This window comes from Triticum aestivum, chromosome 4D, assembly GCF_018294505.1.
Source record: "Triticum aestivum cultivar Chinese Spring chromosome 4D, IWGSC CS RefSeq v2.1, whole genome shotgun sequence".
Taxonomy (NCBI): Eukaryota; Viridiplantae; Streptophyta; class Magnoliopsida; order Poales; family Poaceae; genus Triticum; species Triticum aestivum.
In genome coordinates this window covers 392,984,426-393,002,549 of record NC_057805.1, presented here as the reverse complement: position 1 = coordinate 393,002,549, position 18,124 = coordinate 392,984,426, and positions in this window count along the sequence as shown.

Sequence of the window (18,124 nt, the reverse complement as noted above, 5' to 3'; positions counted from 1 at the left end):
GCAACAGGTGTAAAAGTTTCACCGAAATCAATACCCTCAACCTGTGTGTAGCCTTGTGGTACAAGATGGGCCTTATTTCTTACCACTTGGCCATTTTTGTCTTGCTTCTTGCGGTAGATCCACTTAGTACCGATTATATTGTGCTTGCGTGGATCAGGACGATTCAAGGTCCCACACATTGTTGAGCTCGAATTGTTGCAATTATTCTTGCATGGCTTGAATCCACTGAGGCTCCAGAAATGCTTTATCAACTTTGGTGGGCTCTGTGATAAAGACAAATGCAAAATACCCACAAAATTTAGGTAGATGTGAAGCTCTGGAGCGAGTGAGGGGACCAGGTGCATTGATATTGTCAAGGATCTTCTCAATCTGCACTTCATTCGCCACTCGAGGGTGAACTGGACGAGGGCCTTGTTGAGGTTGAGCCTTTTCCTCAGAGTCATTTTCTTCGGGAGCAGCAGTTTCTTCAGGATGGGAAATGATCACTTCTTCTTCAGCTATTTCTTCACTGGGCACTATTTCACCGGTGCCCATCATCTTGATTGATTCCTCAGGAGGCATTTAATTTAGCACACGAGCCAGGTGCTTTCTTTGCGGGCCGTTAGTTTCATCGAACCGCACGTCTACAGTTTCAAAAACCTTGTTGTGGTAGGTGTTCAAGACTCTATAGGTGTGTGAGTCCTTTCCGTAACCAAGCATAAAATCCTCATGTGCTTTTGGTGCAAATTTGGGATTGTGATGTGGATCTTTAATCCAGCATTTAGCACCGAAGACTTTGAAATAACTTACATTGGGCTTCTTGTCAGTGAGGAGCTCATATGAGGTCATCTTGAGAAATTTGTGACGATATACCCGATTGATGATGTGGCAAGCTGTATCAATTGCTTCAGGACACCATCGAGGAGAAGTCTTGCGTTTGTCAAGCATAGTGCAAGCCATCTCAATGAGAGTCATGTTCTTGTGTTCGGCAATTCCATTCTGCTAAGGAGTATAAGGAGCAGATAGCTCATGAGTGATACCAAGTTCGTCAAGATAGTCATCAAGGCCCGTGTTCTTGAAGTCGGTGCCGTTATCACTTCTGATATGCTTGATCTTGATGCCATAATTCATCATGGCACGATTTGCGAATCGTCTGAAGACACCCTGCACTTCAGTCTTGAAGGTAATGATGTGCACCCAGGTGTAAGGACAATAGTCATCAACTATGACGAATACATAAAGAGATGCCGCATTGGTTAGTGTGGCATAACGAGTAGGACCAAAGAGATCCATATGAAGTAATTCAAAGGGACGAGTAGTGGTTGATGTCTACTACGCAACTTTATTCTTATAGACTCGTGTTGGGCCTCCAAGCGCAGAGTTTTGTAGGACAGTAGCAATTTTCCCTCAAGTAGATGACCTAAGGTTCATCAATCCGTGGGAAGTGTAGGATGAAGATGGTCTCTCTCAAACAACCCCGCAGCCAAATACAAGAAATATCTTGTGTCCCCAACACACCCAATACAATGGCAAATTGTATAGGTGCACTAGTTCGGCGAAGAGATGGTGATAAAAGTGTAATATTGATGGTAGAAATATATTTTTTATAATCTGAATAAATAAAAACAGCAAGGTAGCAAATAGTAAACGGGCACAAAAACGGTATTGCGATGCTTGAAAATGAGGCCTAGGGTCCGTACTTTTGCTAGTGCAATCTCTCAACAATGCTAATATAATTGAATCATATAACCACCCCTCAAAGTGCGATGAAGAATCACTCCAAAGTTCCTATCTAGCGGAGAACATAAGAATAAATTTTTTGTAGGGTATGAAACCACCTCAAAGCTATTCTTTCCGTTTGATCTATTCAAGAGTTCGTACTAAAATAACACAAAGCTATTCTTTCCGTTCGATCTATCCTAGAGTTCGTACTAAAATAACACCAAAGCAAATTCATATTCATAATACTCAATCCAACACAAAGAACTTCAAAGAGTGCCCCAAGATTTCTACCGGAGAAACAAAGACAAGAACGTGCATCAAACCCTAGGCGTAGATTACCCCAATCACTACAAAAAAAAGACACATCCGTGACATTTTGGGCCGAACGATTTTTTTTCTGTGATGCTTATGACACTTCTATGACGATAATTGTGACAAAACTCGGTATCATCATAGAAGTGGTGGGCTCCTACTTCTATGACAAAAAATCATGACAGAAAATGGGCTTTTCATCCTGGGCGGGCCGGAGACGCAGCTGCATGACATTCTTTGGGTCGTTCATGACGGAGAAAACCGTGGTAGAAGCGAGGGCGAGGAAAATATCGGGGAGTTTCCGGTTACGGTGGGTGGTCATGGCCCGAGTGATGCGCGTTTCTGTCGTACGTACGCGCGTGTGTGTGAGGCGTTGGGCTCTAACTGAACCCGACCGAGGCGTTGGGCTCTAACTGAACCCGAGCGATTGCACTGCAGGCTACGCGTTATTGAACCCGAGCGATCGATCGATCCCTTCCTGTTAACTGAACCCGAGTGATTCCTTCGCTACTGCTACTAACTGAAGCCGATCGAACCCTGCTGCCTCCTTTCCTGGCTGAACAGTGGAGCATTGTTGGGAGGTTTTGGATGAATAGTTCCCGGTGGGGGTTGGATGAACATGACCCCGTGGTAGTAGAGGCCGTTGCCGCTGGATGAACAGGACCCCGATCGAGCCGGTTGGGGTGGATGAACAGTACCCCGTGGAGGGCTGGATGAACAGGACGACCCCGTGGAGGGCTGGTTGAATAGTAGTCGGTGGAGGGCTGGATGAACAGTGGCCCGTGGAGGGGTTGTTGAACAGGACCCCGTGGAGAGGGCTGGTTGAACAGTAGCCGCTGGAGGAGCGTGCGGTGGAGGCTGGATGAACAGGAGCCCGTGGATGAACAGTCACAGGTGGAGGCTAGAGGAGGTTGACGGTGGATGAACAGTAGCCCGTGGAGGCAGTCGACGGTGGAGATGAACAGTATCCCGTGGAGTCCCGTTTTGCGGTACGCCATACCCCTCCCAATGAACAGGACCCCAGTTTCGACCGTAGCGCTCCAACACAAGTCCGTTTCCTCCGTTTTGCGGTACGCCACACCCCTCCCGATCTACAGGACCCCGTTTCGACCGTTGGAGGTCCAAGAGAAATCTGTTTCCTCCGTTTTGCGGTACGCTAGACCCCTCCCAATGAACAGGATCCCTTTTCGACCGTGGCCGGTCGAACACAAGGCCGTTTCCTCCATTCTGTGGTACGCTAGGCCTCGTTTCCATCGGCTGTTCCGTCCAAGCCGGTTGGCTCCCGATGAACAGCATGCGTTCCGTTGCCTTCCGATGAACACGACGCATTCCGTTGCCTCCCCATGAACACGACGCCAATGCAGTATCTCCGTTCCCACCCAGCCATGTACACGAGCCCTGCCCGTATGTATGCGCGAGTAGGCATTCGAGACCCTGCCTATATGTACATACGTGGCCGTATTTACTTTCTTGCACCCTGGCTGCTATACGTATGTGTACAAGATACGTCTCCGTCGTATCTATAATTTTTTATTGTTCCATGCCAATATTATACAACTTTGATATTTTGGCAACTTTTTATACTATTTTTGGGACTAACATATTGATCCAGTGCCCAGTGCCAGTTCCTATTTGATGCATGTTTTATGTTTCGCAGAAACCCCATACCGAACGGAATCCAAACGGGATAAAAACGGACGGAGAATATTTTTGGAATATTTGGAGAATATTGGAGGAAGAATCAACGCGAGACGGTGCCCATGGTGGCCACGAGGCAGGGGGCGCGCCTGTCCCCCAGAGCGCGCCCCTGACCCTCGTGGGCCACCCGTAAGGTGGTTGCTGCTCTTCTTCGGCTGCAAGAAAGCTAATTTTCAGAAAAAAAATCTCGACGAAGGTTTCAATCCAATTGGAGTTACGGATCTACATATATATACGAAACGATGAAAGGGCAGAAGAGGAGAGCGCAGAAACAGAGAGAGACAGAGAGACAGATCCAATCTCGGAGGGACTCTCGCTCCTCCCATGCCATGGAGGCAAAGGACCAGAGGGGAAACCCTTCTCCCGTCTAGGGAGGAGGTCAAGGAAGAATAAGAAGAAGGGGGCCCCTCTCCCCCTCTCTTCCGGTGGCGCCGGAACGCTGCCGTGGCCACCATCATCATCACCGCGATCTTCACCAACACCTCCGCCATCTTCACCAACATCTCCATCACCTTCCCCCCCTCTATCTACAGCGGTCCACTCTCCCTCAACCCGCTGTACCCTCTACTTGAACATGGTGCTTTATGCTTCATATTATTATCCAATGATGTGTTGCCATCCTATGATGTCTGAGTAGATTTTCGTTGTCCTACCAGTGGTTGATGAATTGCTATGATTGATTTAATTTGCTTGTGGTTATGTTGCTGTCCTTTGGTGCCCATCATATGAGCGCGCGCGTGGATCACACAATAGGGTTAGTTGTATGTTGCTAGGACTATGTATTGGAGGGCAAGAGTGACAGAAGCTTCTACCTAGCATAGAAATTGATGCATACGGGATTGAAGGGGGCCTAATATAATTTAATGCTATGGTTGGGTTTTACCTTAATGAAAGTTAGTAGTTGCAGATGCTTGCTAATAGTTCCAATCATAAGTGCATAGAATTCCAAGTCAGGGATGACATGCTAGCAGTGGCCTCTCCCACATAAAACTTGCTATCGGTCTAGTAAAGTAGTCAATTGCTTAGGGACAATTTTGCAACTCCTATCACCACTTTTCCACACTCGCTATATTTACTTTATTGTGTCTTTATCTAAAAAGCCCCTAGTTTTTATTTACGCTCTCTTTATATTCTTGCAAACCTATCCAAAAACACCTACAAAGTACTTCTAGTTTCATACTTGTTCTAGGTAAAGCGAACGTCAAGCGTGCGTAGAGTTGTATCGGTGGTCGATAGAACTTGAGGGAATATTTGTTCTACCTTTAGCTCCTCGTTGGGTTCGACACTCTTACTTATCAAAAGAGGCTACAATTAATCCCCTATACTTCTGGGTTATCAAGACCTTTTTCTGGCGCCGTTGCCGGGGAGCAATAGCATGGGGTGAATATTCTCGTGTGGGCTTGTTTGCTTTATCACTAAGTAATTTTTATTTGCTGTTCTTAGTTGTTATTTATCTTTAGTTATGGATATGGAACAGCAAATACCAAAAAAATTAGGTGTACTTGCTACTCATGGAGATGGGGAACCTCCTAAAACCCTCGATGCTTGTTATGTGACAGATATTATGTACTACTTCGATAATCCAGAGAAAACCCCATTCAATTATGTAATGGGAGACAAGTTGGATCAACGTGAATACTTTAGGGATTATCGCTTGACTCAAAAAGGGAAACTATTATGGGATCAAATTCATATGTCGAAGTGGTATGCTAGGCAACTATGCTTGAGATATGATTATACTTGTTGCTCTAGGATGAAGTCTCCACACCTTCCCTTTTCATGCAAAGTTAATGTTAATAAAACCTTAGCTTCTTATGCTAATGGTATATATGATTACTATGATGTGTAACAAATAGAAGAATTTGTTGCTTTTATGGGTGCTTATGAAATTGAATCTATGTTCAAAGAATTTGAAAATCTTTATGATGCTGTTTATAGACCTGAAAACTTAGCTATCCTTAAATATTGCTATGCCAATTATGAATTCAATTTGGATATTGATGCATTTATTGAGAAAGTCTCTGTTGTCCAAGAAGAGACTAATATTTTGCAGGAGTCTATGGAAGAAGAAATTGATGAAACTATGAGCTCATTGGATGAAAAAGATGAGGAGGAGAGCGAAGAACAAAAGGAGGAAGAGCGGATTAGCTACCCGTGCCCACCTTCTAATGAGAGTAACTCTTCAACTCATACATTGTTTAATTTCCCTTCGTGCTTACCGAAGGATGATTGCTATGATGATTGTTATGATCCCGTTGATTCTTTTGAAATATCCCTTTTTGATGATGCTTGCTATGCTTGTGGCCATGATGCCAATATGAATGATGCTTATGGAGATGAACTTGCTATAGTTCCTTATGTTAAACATGAAATTGTTGCTATTGCACCCACACATGATAGGCCTGTTATCTTTTTGAATGCTCCAAACTACACTATATCGGAGAAGTTTGCTATTATTAAGGATTATATTGATGGGTTGCCTTTTACCGTTGCACATGATGATTTGGATGAATATAATATGCATGTGCTTGCTGCTCCTACTTGCAATTATTATGAGAGAGGAACTACATCTCCGCCTCTCCATGTTTCCAACACGAAAAAATTGCAAGAAACTGTTTATACTATGCATTGGCCTTTACTATGTGTGCATGAATTGTTCTTTTATGACATGCCGATGCATAGGAAGAGAGTTAGACTTCTTCATTGCTTGATATATGTTGCTTTGTGCTCACTATTAAATAACAAATCATTGCTAATTAAAATTGGCTTTGATATACCTTGGGATCCGGGTGGATCCATTACTTGAGCACTATATGCCTAGCTTAATGGCTTTAAAGAAAGCGCTGCCAGGGAGACAACCCGGAAGTTTTAGAGAGTCATTTATTTCTGTTGAGTGCTTTTATATAGTTTAAAAACAAAAAAAATAAAGAAGGGAACCCAAAACTTTTTCAAAAAGAAAAGTGAAAGTGAGATAGACGAGCATTGTGAAAGTGGGGGACGTCCTTGAACTTTGTTCATGCCCATGGAAGCTTTGTGAATCTTAATTACAGAAACTTTTAAACAAAAATAATTATCCCCTTGTACAATTCCATTGTATTATAAAAATAATGTGCCAATGTTTGCCTTTAGGATGTTTACAATGCTTGTTGGTTTGTGCGGTGCAGGACAGAAACTTTGGCTGTAGTGCGTGATTTTACATTTTTTACTGGAACGTAAAATGGTTCTGAAACTTTTTGCGCTGTCTTTCCATACAATTTTTTTAGTTTTCCTAATTTTGGCAGAATGTTTCAAGTATTATAAGTATGGTGAATGTTCAGATTATTATAGACTATTCTGTTTTAGACAGATTCTGTTTTTGATGCATAGTTTGCTTGTTTTGATGAAACTATCAATTTATATCAGTGGATTAAGCCATGGAAAAGTTATATTACAGTAGCTACAATGCAAAAACAAAATATGAATTGGTTTGCAACAGTACTTATAGTAGTGATTTGCTTTATTATACTAACGAATCTTACCGAGTTTTCTGTTGAAGTTTTGTGTGGATGAAGTGTTCGATGATCGAAAAGGTCTCGATGTGAGAAGAAGGAAGAGAGGCAAGAGCTCAAGCTTGGGGATGCCCGAGGCACCCAAAATAAATATTCAAGGAGACTCAAGCGTCTAAGCTTGGGGATGCCCCGGAAGGCATCCCCTCTTTCTTCAACAAATATCGGTATGTTTTCGGATTCGTTTCATTCATGTGATATGTGCAGATCTTGGAGCGTCTTTTGCATTTAGTTTTCATTTTTCTTTTATGCACCATGCTGGTATGAGATAGTCCTTGGTTGATTTATAGAATGCTCATTGCACTTCACTTAAATCTTTTGAGTATGGCTTTATAGAATGCTTCATGTGCTTCACTTATATCATTTGAAGTTTGGATTGCCTGTTTCTCTTCACATAGAAAAGCGCCATTTGTAGAATGCTCTTTTGCTTCACTTATATTTGTTAGAGCGTGGGCATATCTTTTGCAGAAAGAACTAAACTCTCTTGCTTCACTTATATCTATTTAGAGAGATGACAGGAACTGGTCATTCACATGGTTAGTCATAAAATCCTACATAAAACTTGTAGATCACTGAATATGATATGTTTGATTCCTTGCAATAGTTTTGCGATATAAAGATGGTGATATTAGAGTCATGCTAGTGGGTAGTTGTGGATTAGTAGAAATACTTGTGTTGAAGTTTTTGATTCCCGTAGCATGCACGTATGGTGAACCGTTATGTGATGAAGTCAGAGCATGATTTATTTATTTATTGTCTTCCTTATGAGTGGCGGTCGGGGACGAGCGATGGTCTTTTCCTACCAATCTATCCCCCTAGGAGCATGCGCGTAGTATTTTGTTTCGATAGCTAATAGACTTTTGCAAGAAGTATGTTAGTTCTTTATGACTAATGTTGAGTCCATGGATTATACGCACTCTCACCCTTCCATCACTGCTAGCCTCTTCGGTACCGTGCATTGCCCTTTCTCACCACGAGAGTTGGTGCAAACTTCGCCGGTGCATCCAAACCCCATGATATGATACGCTCTATCACACATAAGCCTTATTATATCTTCCTCAAAACAGCCACCATACCTACCTATTACGGCATTTCCATAGCCATTCCGAGATATATTGCCATGCAACTTCCATCATCATCATATACATGACTTGAGCATTTATTTTCATATTGCTTTGCATGATCGTAAGACAGCTAGCATGATGTTTTCATGGCTTGTCCATTTTTTGATATCTTTGCTATGCTAGATCATTGCACATCCCGGTACACCGCCGGAGGCATTCATATAGAGTCATATCTTTGTTCTAGATATCGAGTTATAATATTGAGTTGTAAGTAAATAAAAGTGTGATGATCATCATTATTAGAACATTGTCCCATGTGAGGTTATCAAAATAAAAGAGGCCAAAGAAGCCCAAGTAAAAAAAGAGTCCAAAGAAGCCCACCAAAAAAATAAAAAAATATAAAAGAAAAGAAAGAAAAAAAGAGAGAAAAAGAGAGAAGGGGCAATGCTACTATCCTTTTACCACACTTGTGCTTCAGAGTAGCACCATGTTCTTCATATAGAGAGTCTCTTGAGTTATCACTTTTATATACTAGTGGGAATTTTCATTATAGAACTTGGCTTGTATATTCCGATGATGGGTTTCCTCAAATGCCCGAGGTCTTCATGAGCAAGCAAGTTGGATGCACACCCACTTAGTTTCCAGTTTGAGCTTTCATACACTTATAGCTCTTAGTGCAACTGTTGCATGGCAATCCCTACTACTCACATTGACATCAATTGATGGGCATCCCCATAGCCCGTTGATTAGCCGCGTTGAAGTGAGACTTTCTCCTTTTTTTTTCTTCTCCACACAACCTCCACCATCATATTCTATTCCACCTATAGTGCTATATCCATGGCTCACGCTCATGTATTGCGTGAAAGTTGAAAAGGATTGAGGACGTCAAAAGTATGAAACAATTGCTTGGCTTGTCATCGGGGTTGTGCATGATTTGAATATTTTGTGTGGTGAAGATGGAGCATAGCCAGACTATATGATTTTGTAGGGATAACTTTCTTTGGCCATGTTATTTTGAAAAGACATGATTGCTTTATTAGTAGACTTGAAGTATTTTTGTTTTTATGTCAAATGATAGACTATTGCTTTGAATCACTCGTGTCTTAATATTCATGCCATGATTAGATACATGATCAAGATTATGCTAGGTAGCATTCCACATCAAAATTATCTTTTTTATCATTTACCTACTCGAGGACGAGCAGGAATTAAGCTTGGGGATGCTGATACGTCTCCGTCGTATCTATAATTTTTGATTGTTCCATGCCAATATTATACAACTTTCATATACTTTTGGCAAATTTTTATACTATTTTTGGGACTAACATATTGATCCAGTGCCCAGTGCCAGTTCCTGTTTGTTGCATGTTTTATGTTTCGCAGAAACCCCATATCAAACGGAATCCAAATGGGATAAAAACGGACGGAGAATAGTTTTGGAATATTTGGAGAATATGGGAGGAAGAATAAACACGAGACGGTGCCCGAGGTGGCCACGAGGCAGGTGGCGACCTGCCCCCCGGGCGCGCCCCTGACCCTCGTGGGCCACCCGTAAGGCAGTTGCTGCTCTTCTTCGGCTGCAAGAAAGCTAATTTTTAGAGAAAAAATCTCGGCGAAGGTTTCAATCCAATCGGAGTTACTGATCTCCATATATATACGAAACGATGAAAGGGCAGAAGAGGAGAGCGCAGAAACAGAGAGAGACAGAGAGACAGATCCAATCTCGGAGGGGTTCTCGCCCCTCCCATGCCATGGAGGCCAAGGACCAGAGGGGAAACCCTTCTCCTGTCTAGGGAGGAGGTCAAGGAAGAAGAAGAAGAAGGGGGCCCCTCTCCCCCTCTATTCCGGTGGCGCCGGAATGCTCCCGTGGCCACCGTCAACATCACCGCGATCTTCACCAACACCTCTGCCATCTTCACCAACATCTGCATCACCTTCCCCCCTCTATCTACAGCGGTCCACTCTCCTGCAACCCGCTGTACCCTCTACTTGAACATGGTGCTTTATGCTTCATATTATTATCCAATGACGTGTTGCCATCCTATGATGTCTGAGTAGATTTTCGTTGTCCTACCGGTGGTTGCTGAATTGCTATGATTGATTTAATTTGCTTGTGGTTATGTTGTTGTCCTTTGGTGCCCATCATATGAGCGCGTGCGTGGATCACACCATAAGGTTAGTTGTATGTTGATAGGACTATGTATTGGAGGGCAAGAGTGACAGAAGCTTCTAACTACAATAGAAATTGATGCATACAGGATTGAAGGGGGACCAATATAATTTAATGCTATGGTTGGGTTTTACCTTAATGAATGTTAGTAGTTGCGGATGCTTGCTAATAGTTCCAATCATAAGTGCATAGAATTCCAAGTCAGGGTTGACATGCTAGCAGTGGCCTCTCCCACATAAAACTTGCTATCGGTCTAGTAAAGTAGTCAATTGCTTAGGGACAATTTCGCAACTCCTATCACCACTTTTCCACACTCTCTATATTTACTTTATTGTGTCTTTATCTAAACAGCCCCTAGGTTTTATTTACGCTCTCTTTATATTCTTGCAAACCTATCCAAAAACACCTACAAAGTACTTCTAGTTTCATACTTGTTCTAGGTAAAGCGAACGTCAAGTGTGCGTAGAGTTGTATCGGTGGTCTATAGAACTTGAGGGAATATTTGTTCTACCTTTAGCTCCCCGTTGGGTTTGACACTCTTACTTCTCGAAAGAGGCTACAATTGATCCCCTATACTTGTGGGTTATCAGTACATGCTACGTGTGCGCCTCTACTATGACACGTGCGCGCCTGTACATCGACCAGTATGTACATACACGTTCGCGACCAGAATGACAATGCTACGTACGCTTCGACCAGGTGGGTCCCGACTGTTAGACACTTCCTTGCATGCGAAGATGTAGCTGGTGGGTCCTTGCAGTCAGGGGGGCGAATCATTTTTTTGCCCATAATATGGACGCACTTCCTTGTGTGCGAAGATGTAGCTGGTGGCTCCCAGCAGTTAGGGGGGAAACGTTTTTTCGCGAAATACGGTGGCCCGTCTGGTGGGTCCCTCCTGTCAGGTGGAGGAATCATTATTTTCCGAGTAATAAGGAGGCACTTCCTTACTGCGGCCGTGGACCCAGCTGCCAGCCTCTCCACATACAGTACTCTTCCGATGGAAGTCAGTCATTGAGCACATTGACCACGCCGCGCCGAGAGCACCAAGGCGGTGGACGACGGCGAGGCCTAGGAAGGGGACGACATGGAGCCGGGGAAGACGCGGCAGTGGATGCCCATGCGGAGAGGAGTACGAGGGTGCACTGGTTCGGCTGCGATGTGAGGCTGCCGTCGCCGCAGGGCCTGGCCAACGGTGGGAGTGGTAGGGGCGGTGAGGCCTCCGTGGCAGCACAGCCGGCCACGGGAGGCAGGAGCAAGCGGCACGACCGGCGCAGCTTTGGGCGGCTGGAGCAAGAAGACCAGAGGTTGAAGAATCACGACAGCCGTTGGATGGACATCGTACAATCACTGCAGCTAGAATCGTTTATATTGACTAAGTTGACAAAGCCCTTGGTACGCGTCAACTTAGTAGGCCCATAGGTCAGCCTCCAAAATGGTGCGCCCCAGATGTTAGGGGAGGAATCATTTTTTGGGCGGCTGAAGCTAGAATATCCGAGATTGAAGAAGAAGCACGACATCCATTGGATGGACATCCAACGGACACTGCTACTAGAACCGTGTGTTGACTATAAGTTGACAAAGCCTTGCATATGCGTCAACTTACTTCTTTTAGGGGGACGCGTCAACTTAGTAGGCCCATAAGTGTGTGGCAGAGAACTTATAGCCCATTTGCGATTTGTAAGAATGTACATCCCATTTTTGAATTGTAATGGAATTTACTACAGCCCATTTACAGTTTGTTAAAAGTACAACCCATTTACAGTTTGTTAAAAGTACAATCCATTTTCTAACTAGGAAAACATTTAATAATTGCAACCAACCGTTCAAAACAGAATAAAATTTCCCACATTTTGATGGGATCCGAAATATTTTTATCCCGAATTTCTAGTCAGATTAAATACAATTTCAATATAAATTTGTATTACGTAAAAATCCAATGAAACATTGTGTGCGCAACAATTAATAAAATTAAAAATTTCAAAATCCAATATTTTATAAACTAATTACGTGTTTGGTGCATTTTTTATAGTTACTGCCCAGTTTTTATAATTACATCCCATTTATTATTTCTTAAAGCCCATTTTCTTGCTAAGCCTAATGCATCCCTCCTAGGAAGATTTGCAGCCCAGCGGGGCGGAGAATAACAAGTTGACCCGGATTGTGTACAACTGTCGGCCCAGTTGCATTGCTGATGTTGAAAAAAAGGCTTGTGTAGTATAGTACAACCTTACATGGCTACTCAGCCCACATTTAGCAACGTCGGAAAGTCCCAAACAAGGCTTCTGTACAACTTTTTGAAGTCATTGAGCTCAATTAATAATTTAAGAAAAAAGTTAGAGTACAGTGGAGCCTAATTAAAAGCTATCACGAGCGAAGAAAAAATTCAACGGGTCCCACTTGTGCGTGTGTGCGCATGCGTGTCTTTGTTTGTGTGTGTGTGTGTGTGAGAGAGACAGAGAGAGATAGAGAGAGACCCATCGGTCGGTGCTCGTAAATACATCTTTCAGCCATATGCATTGATGATGCTCAGTAAAAACTTATATAGTTGACACAATCATATAGAACATCATAGCACACTGAACTTGCATACAAAAATGTCATGCAGGCGACACAATCAGGGTGGAAGCAGTGGATCGCTACGGGTGGGGCTATGTTGAAACCAACGAACTCGTACATAACGGTTCATCGTCTTTATCAATGACGGGGAAATATCTTGAATGTTGTGCAAAGAAAACAGATAGACAACACAATATATATGTTCTGCTAGAACATTAAGTTGACGTACAGCCCTTTCTAAAAAAAGTTCAGGTAAAAAAATAGAACATGTCACAATCAAATGTACTGGCACATAAGTGCTTCACACCCATAGCTCGGATTTAACTAGTACAATATCTGACAAGATTCAATTGTTACCTCAAATTAGAGCACATCTAGGTAGCCAACCCTGCCTCTTCTCCCAAAGAAGCAGTGGCCTCCGCCGCGCGATGGAGTAGGCCCTATGCATCCATCATTCCGAGCAACATGGAGAAAGTCTGACGTTGACTCCTGTAATGGACCTCGTCGACGGACCCGGGCACCAGGGGCGGCGGCAGTACTTTGATTGATGGGTTGACCACTTCTTCGACATGCACAAACACTCGATACAGGTACATCCCTAACATGGTCCGCAACGGCCTTGGTGGCGACAAATAGTACAACCTCGGTTCCTACACTGGTATCTCAACACCAATCACCTTCGGTATGGTGGACGGCTTCTTCATCCATGCCATAACCGTCAGAGCCCAGCTGTCTGGAGGAACAAACATACTTACAAGCTCACCTCCAAGGTCGTTGATAAGCTCATTCATGGACTCGCTGTTCCAAGCACGTCGAGGCATGCCATGGAAGGTAAGCTTTGTTAAAAACTCAAACTCAGGGCACCGAGCCCCATCCTGGGTGCCACCGATCAAACCTCACTAGCGCGCCATCGCAGAACAAACTCCGGGAAGATTCGAACACATGACTGCAGTCGAAAGTTGTCCGAAACTTGACGAAGAAATCAGCCAGTGGCGTACAGACTTCGACGAGAAAGTCATTTATTTGGATGTCGTGCGCAATACCAAGAGCTTTGGCAAGGTCGTCCAGCGAGACGGGAGGCCGGTCGCCGTTGATGCTTACCATCAGCACTTTGCCGGTAAACTGGTCGTCAAGCGCCGCCATGCCACTGTTGAACGACAGCACGCAGCGCCCGAAGGCAGGATGGACCTCAGGATCTCTGACTCGGAGATCCGCGTTGACCGGCGACATGATAGTGCACTTGAGTACATGGAGTACAGGAGGGGGATTTGGGGGAACTGGAGTAGGAATCGAGATTCCAGAGGTGGGGGAGGGGCGGGAGATTGGGGATGAAAAGGTAGCATGAATTTCGAACACGTGCCAATATGCACTCGGCACGCAAGCGCACGAAAACACCGGTGGCGCCCACATGTCGGCCTAAGAGTCCCTATTCTTTCTTTTTTTGAGAGCCCGACCTTTTTTTGAGGATCTTTTGAGAGCCCAGCCTGAGAGTCATAATTGACCTATTTGGCATTGCGTTACTACTCAGCCCATATTCAAAGACACCTCACTGGCCCAAACAAGTGTACATCATCGAAAAGACACTGAGCTCAAATTATAACTTGAAAAAAGGAGATATACTCCGAACACTGGAGAATGGCGATGCCCTCATTTAGCCCACCAGCAGTTCAAGACAATAAACAGTTCGAAACAACGATATATACAACATTCAAACACTGACTAGTGACTACTACTAACATAAACAGCAAGACATGATCGTTCATAAGAAGTCTTGCTACACCACCAAAACGCACCCATCTATAGTGCTCAGACTCTCGTGATCCAGACGAGAATGACATTCTAAATAGAGGCAACTATTACATAGTAAGAGTGACATAGATGAGGATGACCAAATGACAAGGAATATGCAAAAAAAGAGAGAACTTCCCATCCAGAACAAGCAGCAAAGACAACAAGTCATTCAAAGAGGGATGATCCAACACCATCATAATTTGCAACCCCGGTTCAGCCACCAGTAATCCGGAGACACCAGTACTCCACCCTTTTTACGCAATAGCCCGATTACCTATCAACCTGAAGGCTTGAACCACATCACTGCCTGTCGGACTCGACACATCCAAGGATCAAAGTTAATCCAGATGCCTTTGTCATTCTCACCTTCTTTTGGCTGCAGGCTGTATCGTTGACAATCAGGGGAGTTTGCTCCCGAACTCCTAGGGCTCGCCGTGTAGACACAGTTTTCCATAGCAAACAGAGCCCCTCTGCCATCAAGGTCCTTGCCAATGGTGATCTCCTGGTTAATCGGATAATTGAGTCCGAGAAACAGAGAGTGTGAACCAAGGCTGTTTACCCGCCTCCAACTCAAAAATCCTGAAGGCCCCAACAAGCTGGTATCCTGCTCATAGACGTAACAGTCACTGTCCGGATACTCACGTATTTCACGATGCTTGCATACAGTGGGGTTTTTGCAATATAACTTTTCCGGCTCATGTGTCTGAATGATCATCAGTCTTTTGCCGTCATCTGATCGAGCAAGGAACCAGTTGTGCTTCCCTGTGTTTGGCAAAGGTGGTGTGATTACAAGGGGTAGTAATTGTAGGGACACTGCATCATACCAAAAAGGACAGGCATTGTTAATGTAAGATCAGCATTGTTCAGAGTATGAGTAGGATAATGCAAGAAACAACATTGATATGTCCCTGTTGGAACTGGGAGGAAAATACAGGGAAATGTATACTGGGTTCGAAAATATAGAAGTGCCATGCATGGTTATGCTCATGTTATCTCACAATTGATTCTTCACAGGAACTACCATGTCATGCATGTTATGTAATCATGTTCTGTCCTCACAAACAAATTCTTCAAGGAAACTAACAGACCATGCATTGTTATATACTCATGTTCTGTGGGCAAAATTTTTGTGAGCATATTATTCTAGCCATTGATTGCTGAAGGGCGAACATAGGTATGTACACATGGTAAGCATTACATGATTTCACTACTTCCAAATATAGAGTTCTCCATATGCACATTTACTTCCCTAATGTATGGTTAGATGAAACCAACAGTGTGATGCATGTTTCTACATCATGAAAATGAGGAAACTAACATGGCCATTGATACACACTCATATTTAGTAGTATATAGATTACTATAAAATAAGGAGAATATCAATATCTTCCTAACCGTTTGATTATTCAATGGTACAAATTGGTTGTAATGACATGGTCACAATTGCATGAATTAACTCATTCCAAATATAGCTGATTTACGGCATCTCTAATACATTGCCATAGTTCTACTCAAATTCTGCTCAAACAAGGATATGTCAATCGTCACAAAAAGCTCAAACAGTGTCATGGCGTCATCATTAACATCAGACGGAAACAACTTACACGCGCCGTCCCAGCAATACGTGGTGCCATCTGCTTTGTTGATCGCACATGATGCATTGTGTTCAATAGCATCACAGAAGTGTGTATCAGCTTTGACGACGATCCACTGCGAGCTGAGCTGTCTCCAGCTAACGAAGGCACCGGCGGAAAGATAGGCGAGTCCCTTGTCGAAAAAGGAAATTAGCTTGAAGTCTGTGTAATCCGCATGTCGTGTGGGCACTTGGCAGATTACAATCTTCTGCAAAACAAGGTGCATCCAACTGATGACATAATCTAGATGACTTGGACCGCGACGGAAAAACTCTATATCATCCAACGGAGGAAGGATAATCTCATGGGAGGTCTGGAAGTTCACGAGCACCAACTTTTTCCCGTCTTCTCTGACGGCAGCCATCAAGTGGGAGTTGATGCCGACCCAGTACATACCTGCAAGAAGTTTCGGGCGATGGTGATCGGATCGAAGTCGACGGAAATGATGTACGGCGACCCACTACATACCTACAAAGAAGTTTCGACTAATGGAGGTCGGATTGTAGTCGAGGGGCATCATGTACGCCTCCGTGTCATGGTGAGCAAATCTTGCAAGACCAGATAGCAGCAAGCAGGGTGTCTTGAAAAGCTTAGGCCTCGATTCGATGATGGTCGTGTGCATACCCCTCAAGCATGCAGCCAGCCGCAGGGCGCTCAACATATCCATACACGAACAACAGAGGTCGAGGACATCACTGGGGAGATTGCTCCAATCGCAGATCATATGGATGCTGCGCGGTTCGCATTTGGCCATGGTGGAGTTTGGAAGGTGGGGTCTTCGGGGCCTTGATTTACCGAGGAGAAGGCTCTCGGTGTTGGAGCGGCTAGCGAGGGAATAGTGGTACTGGGTGAGGCGAGTGAGGCGAGGGTACGCGGGGGCACAGTGAGATGATGAAGAGTGACCTCAGGATCTCCGGCGAGACGGAGATGGAGATGGAGTGGTGCTAGGGGAGAGGGAGACGAGGCGAGGCATGCTATACAACGGCGGTGACAATGACTGCACGGTGCACAAGGTGAGTCTGACTTTGGTAACCCGGACATGCCGCCTGGAGTGGTGTCACCTCGGGTGCAGGGTCTTGTCACTTCACTGTGAGGACCGGATGAATAATAGTATTTTGACCATCAAGTGTACCACAGTTGTACTACTAGTAGTAGTAGTAGTAGTAGTAGTAGTAGTAGTAGTAGTAGTAGTAGTAGTAGTAGTAGTAGTAGTAGTAGGAACATGAGTAGTACTCCCATGCTAGCATGCCTCTGGGTTCACTTCATCCTCCAGGTATCATCCATATTGCGAGCAGAACCAAATTCTCGTGCATGCGGAAGCGCGAAGAAGGACTTTTCCTTTTTGAGGATAACCGCATATTCCTTAACTAGAGAATGTTGGGTCTCCCACGCACGCGCCAATATCCATCCGAACCAGCTACGACACACTTTTTATCTGTTTGCATAGGTCCCACCTGTCAGGAGGGGTGCAGAAATAAAAAGGAGTCATAAAATGTCTCGCCACGGTGATTCGAAAGAGTGACCTCAACTAGCCAGTGGCACATGTAGCACTAGAAGGATGGGCGCGTATAGGGACAAGTACCACTCCTCAGTCTACCTTTGTAGCCTTTTCGTTTAGTCTACCTAGACGTCTAATCAACTGCCTGCAGGCCA